The sequence below is a fragment of the Tachypleus tridentatus genome, chromosome 11, assembly GCF_004210375.1.
Source record: "Tachypleus tridentatus isolate NWPU-2018 chromosome 11, ASM421037v1, whole genome shotgun sequence".
Classification (NCBI taxonomy): Eukaryota; Metazoa; Arthropoda; class Merostomata; order Xiphosura; family Limulidae; genus Tachypleus; species Tachypleus tridentatus.
Genome location: NC_134835.1, coordinates 82,459,496 through 82,477,348, shown reverse-complemented (window position 1 = coordinate 82,477,348; position 17,853 = coordinate 82,459,496). Strand labels below are relative to the sequence as shown.

Below are 17,853 nucleotides of genomic sequence, written 5' to 3'. Positions count from 1 at the left end.
GACCATGTGAAATCAATGAGTGTAATGTTTGTTCTGGTTTGTTGACTGATAATGCTATAAGATTATTTCTTGTAGAAGCATAACACAAAAGAATGAAGCAAGCACCATCGCAACTATTTATAATAAAGCCATCTTTGGAACTTTTTAAAACCTATTTTAGGTGTGATAAACTTCAGAAGAGAAGTTTGTTTTTTTTTCAATTTCGCGAAAAGCTACACGAGGGATATCTGCGCTAGCCGTCCCTAATTTAGCAGTGTAAGACTAGAGGGAAGGCAGCTGGTCATCACCACCCACCGCCAACTGTTGGGTTACTCTTTTACTAACGAATAATGGGATTGACCGTCACATCATAACGCCCTCACGGTTGAAAGAGCCAGCGAACCCGCGACCTACGGATTACGAGTCGAACGCCTTAACACACCTGGCCATTCCTGGACACTGGAGAGAAGAGCCTATGCAGTGAAAACCACAAAGTCCTCCAGAGGACATCGAATGAAGCAAATCAGCGATGTACACTTTAAAATATTAAAAATGAGAAAAACAGCTTAGATTCATTGTACAATCCATCGTCACAAACCTAACCGTTACTCACAATGTACATTCAATTTTAAACCTATCATCAGATACATAACTATACGAAAGTATACGGAATGTAAAAATTAGGATACATTACGATTTACAATTGATTACATGTTATAAATGTAAAAAAAATAATCTAAAGGAGTACAGAGTTAGAGAATATATGATACTGAATGACATAAGTTATGCGTCACATGGGCTGAATGTCGAGGTCAGAGACTCTCGAGGTTTAGCCATTCTAATTCCTAAATTTGAAATGCTGATTTGAAGTAAAACAACTAGTTAGCACGGTCTTCTACCCTTAATCGAAAATTGAGATTGATTGTCACAGTTATAACGCTCCCACAACTAAAAGTGTAAACGAGTTTAGTAGCACCTCGCAGAATATATCTTCAGCCTTTTGATCCGCAGCCCGGTCTGCTGATTAGTCAGCCAAGCCCAGTTCAATTGCTATATCAGGATAGTACATGACAAAAACAAACAAACAAACAACAAAACCGTTAATAATAAAAATCAAACTGTGCGTAGGAAATGTCTTTCGAAATATTTAAGTTGAAAAAAACGCTTTTTGTACAACTTATGATCAAACAGATACTATTGGTTCGTACTCACACTGTAGTCTTTTTTTGTTTGTTCGTGGGATGAATCTGTTAAGGATAAACCTTTTTTGTTGTTCAATTTTACTTTGTGAAAGTTCAATATATTACTAAGGAAAGTATATAATATATATATAATACACATTAAGTTTACAACTTTTATTTGTGTTTTCCACAGATACAAACATTGAAATATATACAAGCAAACACGCAGTCGTTTTTTTATTTCTGATGTCAAAACATGTTAGTGCATTTAAGTTCGAGCGTGTAAAATTTGACGAGTATGTCTTATACATACAATAGTCCTCAGGCTAACTACTACATTTTACAGTTCGATTTATTCTCCCTTTCAACTTACAAAACTGTTTGTAATTGCAATTTTAGAGAACCGGTTCTGAAGGTTCTGTATTTACATTAATTTTCACCTAGAAAATAATTTATATTTCCGAAGTCATTGGAAAAGTGGACTTACTTCTTTAGTGGTCACTCCTTGCTCGGAGTCCTAAAGGATAACCTAGGATAAATCGTTTATACGATAACGTGTTTACGTGATTATATTAGTTCCGCTTATTGTTTTTATATAAGAGCTCTTGGTTTGCTACACAGCTGATTATTTAGTAGGATAACTAAAATACCTGTAGTTTAAACAAAATCCAAAGAGGTGTAGCAACTAGCAGACAAACATGATTACTAATGTTATGTATCAGTTTCTAATAAACCTTTCACACATCAGACAAATGTGTTTACTAACGTTATTTATTAGTTTCTAATAAACTTTTCACACAGCAGACAAACAAGATTACTGATATATTATATTAGTTTCTAATAAACTTTCACACAAAACAAGCAACTGAGAAGTATAACCTACCTTTTCTGAAGAGGTTCCTGAGAAACATTAAATGACGCATGAAAAAAATAACTAAGACAAATAATTTAGGCAACACAATCGTTGACTAAATAAACTGAGACAGAAGTGACAAGGGTCCTACGTATTACGGCTCTTTTGCTGCCGAGTTACGTCGTGAAAATTCAATTCCGATTTATTTTCTCGTTGTTTTGAAACGTTTGTGACATCACGATACTATAGCTGACAGATATTTAAATAGCACGCATCAACTGCTAGTCGAAATTTCAGAAACTTCATACAATGACATGCATACGAGTTGGGCCCAGTTGTACTAACTCATACACAGCGTGACGATACACGCACTTTACCTTTACGGTGTTTCGCCACTTCGGTGTGTGTTACCCTGCCAATCCACCTCACCTCAACTTCCTGCTCACCGTTCCCCAATAACGTATTCGTCGCCAACTTCTTTCGTACAGCGGCATCTTTTGAGGAAAACCGAAGGCAGAGGACTTTAAGTTTAAATTAAAATATACGGCGGACTAGATACGTCTTATTTTTGAAACTGCTTTGTTAATAAATAAATACTGAAATCAAGGTAGAACTGAACTATACGAATTATGAATCACTTTGAATAAAAGGAAGTAAACTTCATTGTACATAATAGCCAGTCTCTGTTTTATATATTAATTAATAAACAACAAATTTTCCATGTTCTTTACTACATCTAATCAGGTTTGTAATACAAGTCTAGTTTATCGGTTAGTGTATTGAAGTAAGGATCCAAACGTACCGGGTTTCATTTGTGATGGTACCAAAATCCCTTGTGCTTTCAGATGTAGGGGGGGGGGTTATAAAAATTTCAGTGAACCCGCAATTTTGGTTAAGAATATTCGTTACAGAATTATTTTATTTATTCTGGTTTGTAGGTCAAAAGTAAGAACAGCTATGTTTACTTGACATGACCAAGTGGTTAGGGCGCTTGACTCGCAATATGAACGTTGCGGGTTAATCCCCTTTTCACCAAACTTGCTTGTCTTTTCAGTCGTAGGAGTGTTATAATGTCACTGTCAATCCCAATATTAGTTGGTACAATAGTAGTCCAAGAGTTGGCGGTGGGTGGTGATGACTAGCTGCCTTTTCTCTAGTCTTACACTGCTAAATTAGGGACGGCTAGCGCAGATAGCTCTCGTGTAACTTTGCGTGAAATTCAAAATGAAACAAATATTTTCAAGTAAAGGAAGCAATGCTTCCTTTCACACAGGCATTATGCGTTAGATCGATAAACCCTTGTCTGTTTCCAAAAGTTTACGCGGTTAGAGAAACTCATTGCAATTTTATTTAATAAACTAGACGTAAAGTAAACAATAAAGTATAATACTGGTGTTTATAAAAGTGTATAGATTATGAAACAGTCATGAGCGTTCAGTGTATAACACAGTTTCACGAGTTGAAACAAAGAAACTCAGAAAAATGAAGGTAAAACCTGTACTAAAGATAAAAGTAGCTAAAAAGGTTTATAACAAACATTTCTATGAAATCGAAGCCTGATAATTGCAAAGTAAATGTAAAGTGTAATGAAGACAAACTTAGCTGATTACACAAAAACGTCTGAATGCGTTCACAAAGTGATAAAGATATGGTTTTGAAAGAACTACGTATGCTTATTTTAGACATAATTAAGTCAAGAAAGTATATAGGAATTGAATTTATTGAAATGTTAATTTTGTTTTTAGGAAATTACATGCGGGTTAAGTGTTGATTCGGTGAAATACTTTGCAAATAGAAAAACACTGAAGTTGAAATCGAAGCCAGTTGTCACCTGATGATAAAGACATTATATCACTGTGTTCCACAGTCGTTGCCATAAAAAGTTCGGCTGAGCACAAAACAGGTAAGTTAATTCTAAATTGAAAATTCAGTTCGGACTTCTCGAACAAAGGCCTTTCTAACGTTATCAGATTTTTATCGTTTCATTGAGAACTTTGCGAGGAAAGTGTCGGACAAACAAACGCAAGCGTATTATTTATGTGGATGCTCAGTGTTTATCTCTATTGTTTTATTTCAGCCTTGGCGATAATAACAATCAATTTGAATTAAAAAAATTTCTATTTTTTCCATTATACTTAATAACAATAATCAAACAAAAGTATTACGAATTTCGTATTAAATTTGAGTACAATATTACGAAAATGTAATAAAATACTTAACTAAACATTACCAAAACTTTTTGACACATGCAGCACTCAGATGAGAAACTTTTGAGAATTCTTTGCTCCTTGGACTTTTTAATTTTGTTTTTGAATTTCGCGCAAAGCTACTCGAGGGATATCTGCGCTAGCCGTCCCTAATTTAGCAGTGTAAGACGAGAGGGAAGGCAGCTAGTCATCACCACCCACCGCCAACGAATAGTGGGATTGAGCGTCACATTATAACGCCCCCACGCTTGAAAGGGCGAGCATGTTTAGTGCGACCGGGATTCGAACCCGCGACTCTCGGATTATGAATCGAACGCCTTAACACGCTTAGCCATGTTGGGCCCTGGACTTGTTAGGGACTGACATATCTTAGTGGTAAGAGTGTTCAACTTAAACCTGCATATCGCGAGTTAGAATCTTCTTCACTGAACGATTTGACCTTTTCAGGCCAGGGGTACGTTATAATAATACAGTTAATCCCACTTTTTGTTGGTAGGAGGTAGCCTAAAATTTAATGTAGGAGTTTTTGAATAATTGACTTCCCTCTAATTCATAATTTCTAAATTAGGGGCAAAATTCAACAAACAAATTTTGATTTATTTTATTCATTAAGTCATTCATTAGGTGTCGACGACTATTCATTAACAAAGGTCTGTGAATTATGTTAAAATTCGAATATACTTTTCTTGTAATTTTACTGAGATAAACAACAAAAAAAAAGCATTGCTGGTAGTGGCCCACAATAGCGTGTTGCAAAAGTGTTTATTTATTTATTGTTGGCTCGGCATGGCCAGGTGGGTTAAGGAGTGTAACTCGTAATCGGAGGCTTGCGGGTTCGCATCCCCGTCGCGCCAAACATGCTCGCCCTTTCAGCCATGGGGGCGTTACAGTTTACGGTCAATCCCACTATTCGTTGGTAAAGAGTAGCAAGAGTAAAAGAGTTAGTAAAAGAGTAACAATTATTTATTGTTTTCGCTAACCCTCCTTCCGTCAAACTTACCTGTGAAGTTACACTTCAATCGCTCTAGTGCTACACACCTGTAATTTAAGATCGTGTAGGGTACACGTTGAACAAAGATTTGTGTGTGTATGATTTTTAGAAGATAATATGTCTACGTATTTATTTTTAAAGTTCATTGAAAAAAATGTTCTTGAAAGTTATATTTAATGAATCATGTACTAACAAATCTGTCATCAACTTATGCAACTACATATATCACAGACGTGTTGATTATTTGATATATGTGGTCTGAATTCAATAACCTTGAAATTTAACAGAAATTTTATTTAAAATATCCTATCATTTAAACAAGAAGTAAACATTTGTAACACGGTTTTAGTAGCAGATGTCAGATTCATTGGTTCCTTGAAAAGAAGGAATACCAGTCAAATAAGTTAAATTATCACCGGTCATCCACCCTACAATTCAGCATTTTCATTCTCTCCGTCAAAAGCACAAAACGATAAAACAACCTTTGAACGTTCTCGTATTGTCGAATTAATTTCAGAGTGAATTCAATCATCTATCTTTCTGGGTTATCACGGTATCATTGAATATCTCTCTGATAAGAATCAATGTTACATTAGTCACTGTGTTTCTTTTTGAAACTTGTAAACTAAATAAAAGTGTTACTCATTATCCAATTTTGGAGAGGTGGAGTTCTTGTGAAATGTCCAGCCAAAGTGAGTTTACGGAATTGGTTTTATAGATGTCATGTCGTAATCTACAAAATCTAGTAGCTTGTATGCATATAATTAAATAGTGTTTTGGAACACAAAGATTAAGATGTAGCAGATTATGTGTTTGAATATAAAATAATGTTATTTAATACAAAGATGACAATTAAGCAGCCTGTCTATATGAAATTATGTTATGTTATTTAATACAAAGACATCGATCAAGCAGTCTGTCTACATCAAATTAAGTAATGTTATTTAATACAAAGATGACAATCTGAGAACCTGTCTACATGAAATTAAATAATGTTATTTAATACAAAGATGACGATCTGGGAGCCTATTTACATGAAATTAATTAATGTTATTTAATACAAAGATGACGATTTGAGAGCCTGTCTACATGAAGTTAAGTAATGTTATTTAATACAAAGATGACGATCTGGGAGCCTATTTACATGAAATTAATTAATGTTATTTAATACAAAGATGACGATTTGAGAGCCTGTCTACATGAAGTTAAGTAATGTTATTTAATACAAAGATGACGATCTGAGAACCTGTCTACATGAAATTAAGTAATGTTATTTAATACAAAGATGACGATCTGAGAACCTGTCTACATGAAGTTAAGTAATGTTATTTAATACAAAGATGACGATCTGAGAACCTGTCTACATGAAATTAAGTAATGTTATTTAATATAAAGATGACGATCTGAGAACCTGTCTACATGAAATTAAGTAATGTTATTTAATACAAAGATGACAATCTGAGAACATGTCTACATGAAATTAAGTAATGTTGTTGGATCTAGGACTTTATGTTATTTAAATTAAATAGTTATATACTTGAAATTATATAGTATCATTGAATATAAAAGTAAAGATTCATAAGTCTGTGTACTTAAAAGTAAGAATGCCTAATACAACTATAAAGCTAATGTACTTGAACTTTTACAATAGTTCTAACATAAACGATATAAAAACTTGTGGAACTTTAACTTCCTGAGCTCTCATAAAGACTTAATACGTATATTGTATTTACGACATATTTTAACGAAACCTCTAAAAGTTCCATAAACTAAACTAGTCTCAAATAACTTACATTTATTTACAGAAACTTTATGCCTAGTTCCCTTGGCAAGTTTTTCTCATATTACACCTTCCTTTATCCACCTGTTTACAAACATCCTAGAATGACATCAATAGTATATTTGCTGATATCATCTGACGTCATTACACTAGATGTACATTGTGCAGCATTACGTCACTGTCATGATCACGTTGTATTTGTTTTATAGTTCTGTCTACGGAATGAACTGTTGAAATAGTTTGCGAAATACTGAGTTCTGATGAAACGGAATACATTCAGAAGTATCTACAGAAAGTATGCGAGTTTTAACTATCTTGAGTTTTACCTTTCTTCAATACGTCATGTCCTACAAACTTCCTTATTTTTTTTTAAAGAAAATCTCGTGTGAGGCTAAGACAGGTAATTAAAGTATAAACATAACCCTCTAAGTTGAGATAGCAATCGCCACTTCTAAGTCAAATAGTATTCTACAAATTATTGTTGTAAATATACAAATAACGATTTTAAGTTTAGTCAGTCATTGTTGACTAAGATCCTGTCAATGTGCTGAAACACAGATTATTAACATCAATAACCTGATGCAGTTTCTGTCAACTCTTTAACGTGTCTAGTTATTGTTGTTTTTAAAGTACATGAAGGGCGTAACAGTCGTTTCGTTAGGTCGCTGTTGACTGAAGTTTTCTGAAGTGATCGTCAAAGTACGTGTTTACTAGATCTGTTTTGTTCCTATAAAGGGGAGGTTTAATTATGCTATTGTTAGATTCATTAGGTCGACAGTACCAATCCTAAACTGTTTGTTAGAATCTTATCTAAAGCGTGCAGTTCTTAGCTCTGGATGTCTTTTCTGTAGTACGTTTTCATATGAGTTCATATGATATGATGACTAAAACAAGAAATTGTTTGTTCTAACTCTTTTTTTTTTTCTTTATGTAACGCTTTTCTTATGAGGTAATGGTTGAATTATAGAACTATATATCATGGATGCTTTCTCCATATAACATTGTTTACTGAGATGCTTCCTTGTATTTGGCGGTTGGGAAATAGTTGAACTTCACAACTGAAAGAATTGAAGCTTGCGTTTTGGTCAGTGCTAAACTTCTCTAACCAGTAAATGAATAAATTAACTAGTTCTTATGAAGAATTTATTAAAGTATTGACTATTTAGGCGTGTGTATCATCTTTAAATAACACTGTTAAGTTAACGACACAGTTTCAAAGATAAGTCAAGCACAGAGTAGCCTGATCTTAAAAACAAATGGAGATTCTAGAACCTAATACATAGAAGGATAGGTGCAGTGGTTCATCTTTGGTGGAATAAAAGTGATAATACATGATATTGAAGTCAGAATAAAAATAAAATACTTTGTTTTCGGAGGGTAATAAACTGAAGAGTAAGACAGAGTCGACCTTCAGAATGGTAGGATTTCTGGATTGTATTTTAAAAAGTGAAACACAGAAATTAATGAATGAAATAATTAAACTTTTCATAGTGAGAAATATCATGCACGATCACCACCAGTCGAGACTTTACCAGAAAGTACTGGTTTTTCAATGAGAAACAAATCTGTTTTCCAAATAACAAACTGCGTCGAAAATTCAATCTCTTTCTGCATCTGATGAATCACGAAATCGGGTAACAAAATTCTGGAAGTATCTTCGCTCCCCCTAAAGATGGGTAGATTACATGGAAACAGAATAACTTCTTCAGGAAATATTGCACAGTTAGTGTAATCGAACTACCTTAGAGAAAGTACTTACACGCTCACTTTGGCGCATCTGAAACAATGTTCCAGAGCAGTAGAACGTTGGAGAATGTTTTTTTAGCTTTGCAGATATGAAACAAATGTACAATAGAGTTGAGAAAGTCGTGCAGTATTTGATTATAATTAACTCCTATGAAGTGATCATTCAAATGTATAATAGAGGTGAGAAAGTTATGCAGTATTTGATTATTAACTCTTATGAAGTGATCATTCAAATGTACAATAGAGTTGAGAAAGTTATGCAGTATTTGATTATTATTAACTCTTATGAAGTGATAATTCAAATGTATAATTATTACTCCTCAATTTTATCTCAATAAAACATTATTTTCTCATAATGTGATGGTTGAACTATGAAACTGTAAATTATAAACGTTATAACATAATTATCCTAAGAAGAGTAGCTGAGATTGAGAAACATATCAAAATACGGTAAAACACTAGTATACTAAAACTGTAATGGGTTTGTAAGTAAGTATAAGGTATATTTAACTTAATTAATTAACACACTGTGAATGGGTCACGAGTCTCAAAGAATTAAACGTAGGAAACAATTAGTTTGAAATAGTTTATCAGTGAAAAATTATATCATTGTATTATACATATAAATATCTTTAACCAAACTACGTATTATCTGGAATACTATCTTCAAGATTATTGATTAAAAACAACTGTCTGTAGACCAAACTGTCGACTTGATGCGTATCAGATGGAACCTCCAATGGACCCACATTGAGGAATTTCACAGAGTTGAGTTCTAGTAAAACCATACACTCCTTTTGTCTCAGAGAGACCTTAGTCCCTATCAAGAGAACTAAACTAAAGCCCAAGCAGAAATAATAAAAGAGTTTGCAAGTGCTATACCGCGCAGAGTACGACGAAGTTTATTTTGTACGGTCGAATCCGAGTTCAAGTGTTGACGTTTCTTGACTTCTTATGAAGTGATGATTCAGGTATAGGATTCTTAGTCCTGGATTTCGTCTCAATACAGAATTGTTTGTTGACTTTTTATTAAGTGATGATTCACGTATAGGATTTTTAGTCCTAGATTTCATCTTTATATAACACTGTTGACTTCTTATGAAGTAATGATCCAGCTATAGGATTCTTAGTCCTGGATTTCGTCTTTATATAACATCTTACAAGATGATGATTGAACTACGAAATTAAATAATGTTGTTAAATACAAAGGCACCTATCTAGGAGACTGTAAACAATCCCTCAGCTTGAGCATTTAGTAGGTGGAATTGAGATGATCGGGGGTAGTTCTTATTTATTTGGGACATCATTAGGAGCTATACGAGTCCAAGTATTACTCTGGTATACGTTAGTAGGATCGCAGAATTTGAATTTAGCATCGGATTTTGTGCTTATGGTCAAATCATAGTGTGTCATATATGAAACGGTGTTAATAAACCCATTACCGCTTACAAGCTGGTGGCACCAAAAGTGGCGCAAGAGTTGACGGGTGTCATAATGGGTTTACTTCAGATACGGACTCGTATAGAAGTAATTGAAGGGGCTTGATCTGTAAACTAGGACCTCTATGAGTAATGAAGGTGAAAGTGTGTGTGTTTTTCTTAGAGCAAAGCCACAGCGGGTTACCTGCTGAGTCCACCGAGGGGAATCGAACCCCTGATTTTAGCGTTGTAGAAGGTTAAGGTATTTTATGTTTGATAATATAAGCATAATATTGTTAGTATTGTGCGTATTCTTTATAAAGCACTATGTTTGTTGAGTTTTTATGAAGTGACGATTATAATGTAGAATTGATGGTCCCTGCACCCTACTGGGGTGCTGAAATAATGGGTTCGATTACACTCGGTGGCAACAGCAGATAGCCCAACGTACCTTTACTATAAGTAAAACACACAATTGTTGAATTTTTGTAAAATTATTATTAAACTATATTAAAGTATATAACTGGTGGTTCTGGTTTTATGTTTGGTTTGTTTTTTGAATTTCGCGCAAAACTACACGAGGGCTATCTGCGCTAGCCGTCCTTAATTTAGCAGTGTAAGACTAAAGAGAAAACAGCTAGTCATCACCACTCACTGCCAACTCTTGAGCTACTCTTTTACTAACGAATAGTGGGACTGACCGTAACATTATAACGCTCCCACAGCTGAAATGGTGAGCATGTTTGGTATGACGGGGATTCAAACCCGAGTCTCTCATGTTGCGAGTCGAGTGCCTTAATATATCAAAAATAGTGACAAAATCTGGGAGCTAATGTTAGCGATTAACTTGAACTAAAACGGGGACGAACAATCAAAAGAGGGAGTGTTATAGGAGTAAATGTGGAATTAGACTCTTGTAACTCACGAAGTTTGGAGGAATCAAACGTGATCGACTGACTGGCACTTGGCTTTTCTGATTATGATGACTGCAGCGACTGTAATAATTTTTTATGATATGTGATTAAACGACAGTAAAGTATTATAATTTAAAACATGAAACTTTAATATATTGACACGTTGTTATTTAGATTAAGCAATGGACTAACAAGCGAGATAAACTAGTGCCTGGATTATTCGCTATTTCTGTTATCTGTAATTTTTGGCTTTCCCCGCACCAGCGCGGATAATCTGGACACCCACTGTATATTTACTTCCACAGCAAGGAGTACGTGTTAAACATCACATGATATATATAACCACTTCGTAGAATTGTCTGAAATAACTGCCTTTGGTCTTGTACGAATCTAAGTACAAGCATTGATTGGTTGAATTGAGGGAAAGATAAAAACAAAATTACGCGAAATTATTAATGTGTTGTGTAACCAGAAAGCATGAAGTGTTGAATCTTCCATTAAAATCCTAGAAATAGACTTAGATTAAGGACTCAAAGAACGTAAAAATAGTTCCAGACTTGTTCTAAGCACGAATAAAATGGTAGAAAAAACTCGGCGCCATGATGAAAGTGTTTGATCTAATCTGAATTACGAGAGAAGATCGACACAAGTTTAGAGCCCTAAACGTCGGAGAGTTATTTAGAACTGGTGAAAGTACAGGAAAACTGATTGATTTACTTCATGAACACAACTAATCGGCCGGGGATTCATCTTTGTTAATGGAACATAACATGATCACGTCTTCAAATTCCCCACAGGAATATTCTTGAAACTTTATGAGTTCTGTTAAACCTAAGAAGAATGAAAGACGACCAAACAGTTTCCTTAATTGTGGGAAATGACGTAAGATTTGAAAGAATATTCCAAAATCATACATTAGCAAACCGTATAGGAACATGAAACAATGCTCTTTGTAACATAAAGAGCCAATATAAAAAAATTCTAGTGCATTATACAATTTATTCTGTTTTTTTTTTTTTTTTTTTTTCTGTAGCAATGCTTTACATCATTAATAAGTTCACTACTCAGTTGGTTATTATTTCTTGTTTGTGACTTAACCTATGCGTACTTACGTAATCATTTCCAATACTATTCTCACCTTCAAGAAAGCTGCCTTGACCTAATAACACGTTTCGACAGTCTTGCTAATCTTGGAACTGACCCAAAAGGTGTCATGTTGTGAAAGGTGTTGTTTCTGTATCAAACACGATGGCGAAAGTTGATATATCTCGAAGAATCTAATAAATTTACGAATTTTACATTTTGGGTTGAGTTTGAATTTATTTATAATGTAGTTCTGTATAAATGTAGTTCAATTAGAAAGCGCAATAAACGTATTAGATTCGCGAACATACTTAAATACATCATTATTTACAAATAGACGATTGGAAAGGTTTAGAATGTTTTTGGTGACAAGAAATGTTACTCATGAATACCGAAGAAACCTCAATAAAGAGTAGACTCGGGAATTATATTGCGAAGAATAAATCAAACACGGACAACCAAGTGAAATAACATTCAAACGTAAAACACGTTGGGTCTTCATCATGCTGTAAACACTTGCGTCGAGATGTAAAATGTGCTTCAATGGCAAAATGTTATTTCAAAAATAAACATTTCTCATACAACACAACTAAAAATCAGTTGTTCAAAATAATATCTCCCTTTGAGTCACAAGAAGTTTTTTCAAATATTTGTTTCAGATGTTTTATTGCGAATTATCAACTAATTACATTGGTATCTGAAATGAAAAAAATCGTTTTTTAAATTTGAGGCAATAATGTTCTTATTTTGGTAAATATCATATTAAAATTATTACAGCTTGCCTTCCAGAAAAAGATTTGCAACGCTAAAATTAGGGGTTCGATTCCCCTCGGTGGACTCAGCAGATAGCCTGATGTGGCTTTGCCATAAGACAAAACACACACACTCCGGATAAAAATTAATATATTTACATGTGGGTATCACGATAAACACAAAACTTTATCAAAATGTAGTGCGTATTAGGTGATTTGTATTATTTTTATATGAAAGTTAGTGTTAAAGACAATGTACATAATTATGTTTTAAATATTATTTAACTTAAAATATCAGACTGTATACAATTATACAATGCTCTTTTTTCAGTAACTTTGCTGGTCATACAGGAAAGAAATGACAGACATTCTGCTAATAAATCAGAACGTTTCATGAAGGTTTGTACTTTTCTGATGAGTGTATATAAAATAAAGCTGCTCAGTACTTAGTTCTTGATTTTGCTTATTGTTAATGGAAATATTTATTAATTTCAGAGAGTTTTATAGATACCTTTGTTTCTGTATATGATGATTATTTTGTCCTTTACTTAAGACCGTGAACCAATATATATATATATATATTGGTATTTGGAGAATAGGTAAGGTTAATGCTTAAAATTCGTCATTCTAAACTGTATAGAGAACAAGCTGTTTGAAATCAAATGTTATTCTTTTCTCTCATCACAAATATTTAACGTGTATTTTTTTTTATAAAAGAACGAGGAAGATGGAATGGGAGAGCCAAAAGTAAGGAAACAAGGTAGGATTGAGTGGGAAAACATTACAAAATTGGATGGCTTTTGATATGGTGCAACCTCAAAGTGGATGTGGCACTCATTTCACCCGTTTTTACATAGTATTTTTCTTTGAACTATTTCCAATTATACACTCGAATTGAGTTTTATCAGTAGCTAATGTTTTTTAATACTATTCTCTTAACACACCCCTAACCAGTCAAATAGCTATAATGTCTCTCATAAGCAAAGTATGGTTTGAATTTCGCGTATTTAAGACTAATTTAAGACTAGAGGGAAGGCAGCTAGTCATCACCACTCACTGCCAACTCTTGGGCTACTATTTTACCAACGAATAGTGGGGTTGACCGTCACATTATAATGCCTCCACGTCTGAAAGGGCGAGCATGTTTGGCGCGACGGGGATGCGAACCCGCGACCCTCAGATTACGAGTCGAGTGCCTTAACCACCTGCCCATGCCGGGTCAGCCAAGTATGACCATTAGAGCTTTCTCTGGGACTTCCGACATGAAACATTCACTTATGGTCGCGCAATTTGATAACATACATGCATTTGTACTTGGTTGCTGAAACAAAGTTTGTAACAGAGAGTATAGTTATATACACCTTTCATTTAGTACACGGTGTAGGAATTAGTGACAAAATGGTCACATGCACTTTGAAGCATGATTCTGGCAAAAACTAACAAGTGTCGTAATGCAATGTTGTTCATTCCTAATTTGTTTTTTACCATTTGGTACTCCAATTCCTGCTTTCTACTAATACTAGAGTAAATATATTATCAAAATTACTAGAAACTTCTGAAAAATTAACTCATTTTAATTTATTTTTTGTTATGATTTTATTATTAATGTTGAAATATTGGTGCAAAAATTAATATTTAATGGATTTAATAACAACTCGAAATGAAATTACTAAACTATTCTGTAATAAATATAAGAAAGTATTAAATAAATATTTTAGAAGACAAGAATCAAAGAGTGTGTGTTTTCTTATAACAAAACCAGATCGGGCTATCTGTTAGGCTTACCGAGGGAATCGAACCCCTGATTTTAGCGTTGTAACTCCGAAGACTTACCGTTGTACCAGCAGAAGGCGAGGAGTAATGAGATATTGCTGAAAGTTTCGGATAACTATTTTTAGTTGTCCTTAAGGCCAGTTTAACAACTTGGCACTACTTTTATGCTGATTAACACCTTATCACGTATAAGAGCTTGAAAATTGGTAGTTAGAATGGTCTTAATGGACAGTGGTTGAGCGTTATACTAGTTGGTTTGTGATCCTATATATTAGTATACTTTGTCTACTGGGCTACTAATGTTTTTACCACTATAATGAAGGGGAAGAACACACTTCAGGAGTTAAGTTTATTTGACTTACTTAATCCCATGCGTTAGATTTTTCTCTTTGTTACTTTTATTCCCTTTGTTTCTTCTTTTTTACTTTGGAAAGAAGTTACCTTCCCACAAATGTCTGCAGGCAGAGAGGGGTGATTAGATGTGGGACGTTGTGAGCTTCAGCACTCAAGTCTTGCTATCGTAGTTTATATTTCTTTTGATTATTATTTGTGAATTTCTTCGTGTGAGACTGGCGAACACAGGTTAAGACTAATAGACAGTGTATCACCTACTTCCGCAGTCACTTTCAAAACCAAGGATATATTTCACATTCCACATTATAAGCCTGTACCATTGGGATCCTTTAGATTTGTACAGCTTTTTTATTTTTATGTGGATTTATTTTTGTTTATTCGAAAATATCAATAAATTTTTATATATCTTCTATTCCATCTTCCTTCTTTTTTATTGCACCCTGATTGGTGGATATACGTGCCTTCTTTGTACTTAGTAAAGTAATTTGGCAACTTGTACCAACTTTTGTTAATACTTTTAGTTTATAAATTTTTACGTGGTTTGACTGGAATTGTAGTCGCCTCACAATTACTTAGGACTAAAAGTAAGATTATTAAACATGTGTTTGTTGAACTTATACAGTTTGCGCTGTGTATGTGAATATGGGAGTATGAAAACAAACTGTGTAACATATATCTAAGCCTATATGGTTTATATTTCAGTTATAAAAATAATTTTCGCTTAGACAACGTTCTCCAATATAATAACATTCCATTCTGGAATTTTTAGCTTGCACTGATTACATTAATTTGCAGAGAAATTGTTCTAACAACGATAGAAGTATCAATATGATGGTGAGTAAACGTATTGAGCACATTCTTTACTTAAAATACAAACATGTGATTGTACGTTCTATTAATTCTTCAATGTTACTTTCATTAAAAATATTGATTATAATATTTAATACACATAATTTTATTACTTTTTAATTTTATTTATTATTACTTTACTTTTATTGTTGAGATCGTTTCGTATCGTCAGCTTAATTTATGAAGTCAGGTCAGACTTAAATCTTTTAATCTAGCCGAACTTTGTGAGATTTTATTATGATTATGGCCGAATTTATCGTTAACAGCTAAGATGCAGAACTGATGAAACAATGTATCTTACTTTTTATAAGTAATAATATAGAAAAAGCATACATAATTAGCTATATTAATTACTTAGCTGATTTTAGTTTCTCTCTACGCAGTTTGTTTATTACAATAGGAGAAATTAATGTTAGTGGTAAATAATAAGGGCCTAGCGCTATATGGCTGCTGACTGGACTAGTCACCCAAATGTAAGAATTCTTGGCTTAAATAATTACCGGACTCTTAATTCGATGGGAATAAGGTCAAAATCGAAAAATATGAGAATAATGAGGGCCTGGCATGGCCTAGCGCGTTAAGGCGTGCGCTTCGTAATTTGAGGGTCGCGGGTTCGCGCCAAACATGCTTGCCCTCCCAGCCGTGGGGGCGTTATAATGTGATGTTCAATCTCACTATTCGTTGGTAAAAGAGTAGCCCAAGAGTTGGCAGTGGGTGGTGATGACTAGCTGCCTTCCTCTAGTCTTACACTGCTAAATTAGGGACGGCTAGCACAGATAGCCCTGGAGTAGCTTTGTGCGAAATTAAAAAAAAACAATTAACGTCATCAAATGCTAGTACGTTTATAAAACGTACTAGTTATGAGTACGTTTATGAGTTCAGGTGTAGTTGATCCTTTTTATATAAAATTAAATAAAATAATGAATACCATTATATTACAGTATTCAACTTGAATGGTTTCATAGGTTATTACTTGCAAATGTGTACATCATGACAGTAAGCGTAAGGAATATACGTTACACACAAAAAAATTCAACGTTAACTAATATGTTCCGTTTGTTTACTGTTGAAATTTTTGCAAAGCTACATAAGAGCTATCTGCGCTAGCCGTTCCTAATATAGCAGTGTAAGACAAGATGGAAAGCAGCTAGTGTCATCACCACCCAACGCCAACTCTTGAGCTATTCTTTTATCAACGAATAGTGGGATTGACCGTCACATTATAACCCCCCCCCCATAGCTGAAAGGGCGAGCATGTTTGGTGTGACGGGGATTCGAACCCGCGACCCTCGGATTATGACTCGAGTGCCTTAATCAGCGCAGTTGTCTTAGAATAAATAATGATATATACTACTCAAACCGAAGTTCATATTTTGTGTAAATTTAAGCCAATGTATTTAATAATATAACCTTTACGAACTTTAAATTTTAAAAATTACAAATGCTTATTTCGCTCTTTGAAACAGTTTAACCGTCTTAAACCGGTTATATAAAACAAGTGCTTACTATTTCATCAGAACAAATAGTAAAGCTAATTACTTTTGTATTAACTAATGCATTTGAAAAAATAGACACTTTTAAATTCCACATTGGATGTTGAAAGGATCTGCGTTTGTCAAAAGTTTCATCTGAAAAAATGAAATATTCTTAGATTGACTCATTTGATCTCTTATTCATATGTATTATATTCATGGAACTTTAACCAAATGAAACTTAACAAGCAAAGTGAAACATACATTCGTGAAGTAAAATAGAATTTCAGTCTCTCTTCACTTTAAATCACAGTACATGAAGCTTTTCGCTCAATACCACAACCTATTGGTTGGACTTCGGCAGCCAAAAATCTATCAACCAGCAATTTGTGTACAATTTAGGGAACAGTAAGCGTAACATTTGTTCGTAAATTCAGGTTCTATAGCTTTTAAATGAGGATATGAAGTAGAAGAAAAACCTCAGAGCTCGTTAACAGAATC

The 17,853-nt window shown here is 33.9% G+C and overlaps 1 protein-coding gene and 1 long non-coding RNA gene across 7 annotated transcripts in view; one reads left to right on the top strand and one right to left on the bottom strand.

The window, feature by feature from the left end:
* The window catches only part of LOC143232609 (tyrosine-protein phosphatase 10D-like), a 119,884-nt gene extending 112,740 nt beyond the window's left edge, over positions 1 to 7,144 (bottom strand). For 2 of the 6 annotated variants that reach the window (XR_013017627.1, XM_076468235.1), the window contains exons 1-2: positions 7,005 to 7,066; positions 2,044 to 2,507 (exon numbers count right to left, since the gene is read on the bottom strand). The gene's annotated coding sequence lies outside the window, so the exon portion shown is untranslated. Of the gene's footprint in view, positions 1 to 1,647; positions 1,690 to 2,043; positions 2,508 to 7,004 lie in introns of those variants that run through there. The other 4 variants (XM_076468230.1, XM_076468234.1, XM_076468233.1 and 1 more) reach the window with 4 other exon arrangements.
* The window catches only part of LOC143232614 (uncharacterized), a 49,302-nt gene that overhangs the window by 5,261 nt on the left and 26,188 nt on the right, over positions 1 to 17,853 (top strand). Inside the window, exon 2 of the long non-coding RNA XR_013017628.1 lies at positions 3,759 to 3,916. This is a non-coding gene — a long non-coding RNA (uncharacterized LOC143232614). The remainder of the gene's footprint in view (positions 1 to 3,758; positions 3,917 to 17,853) is intronic.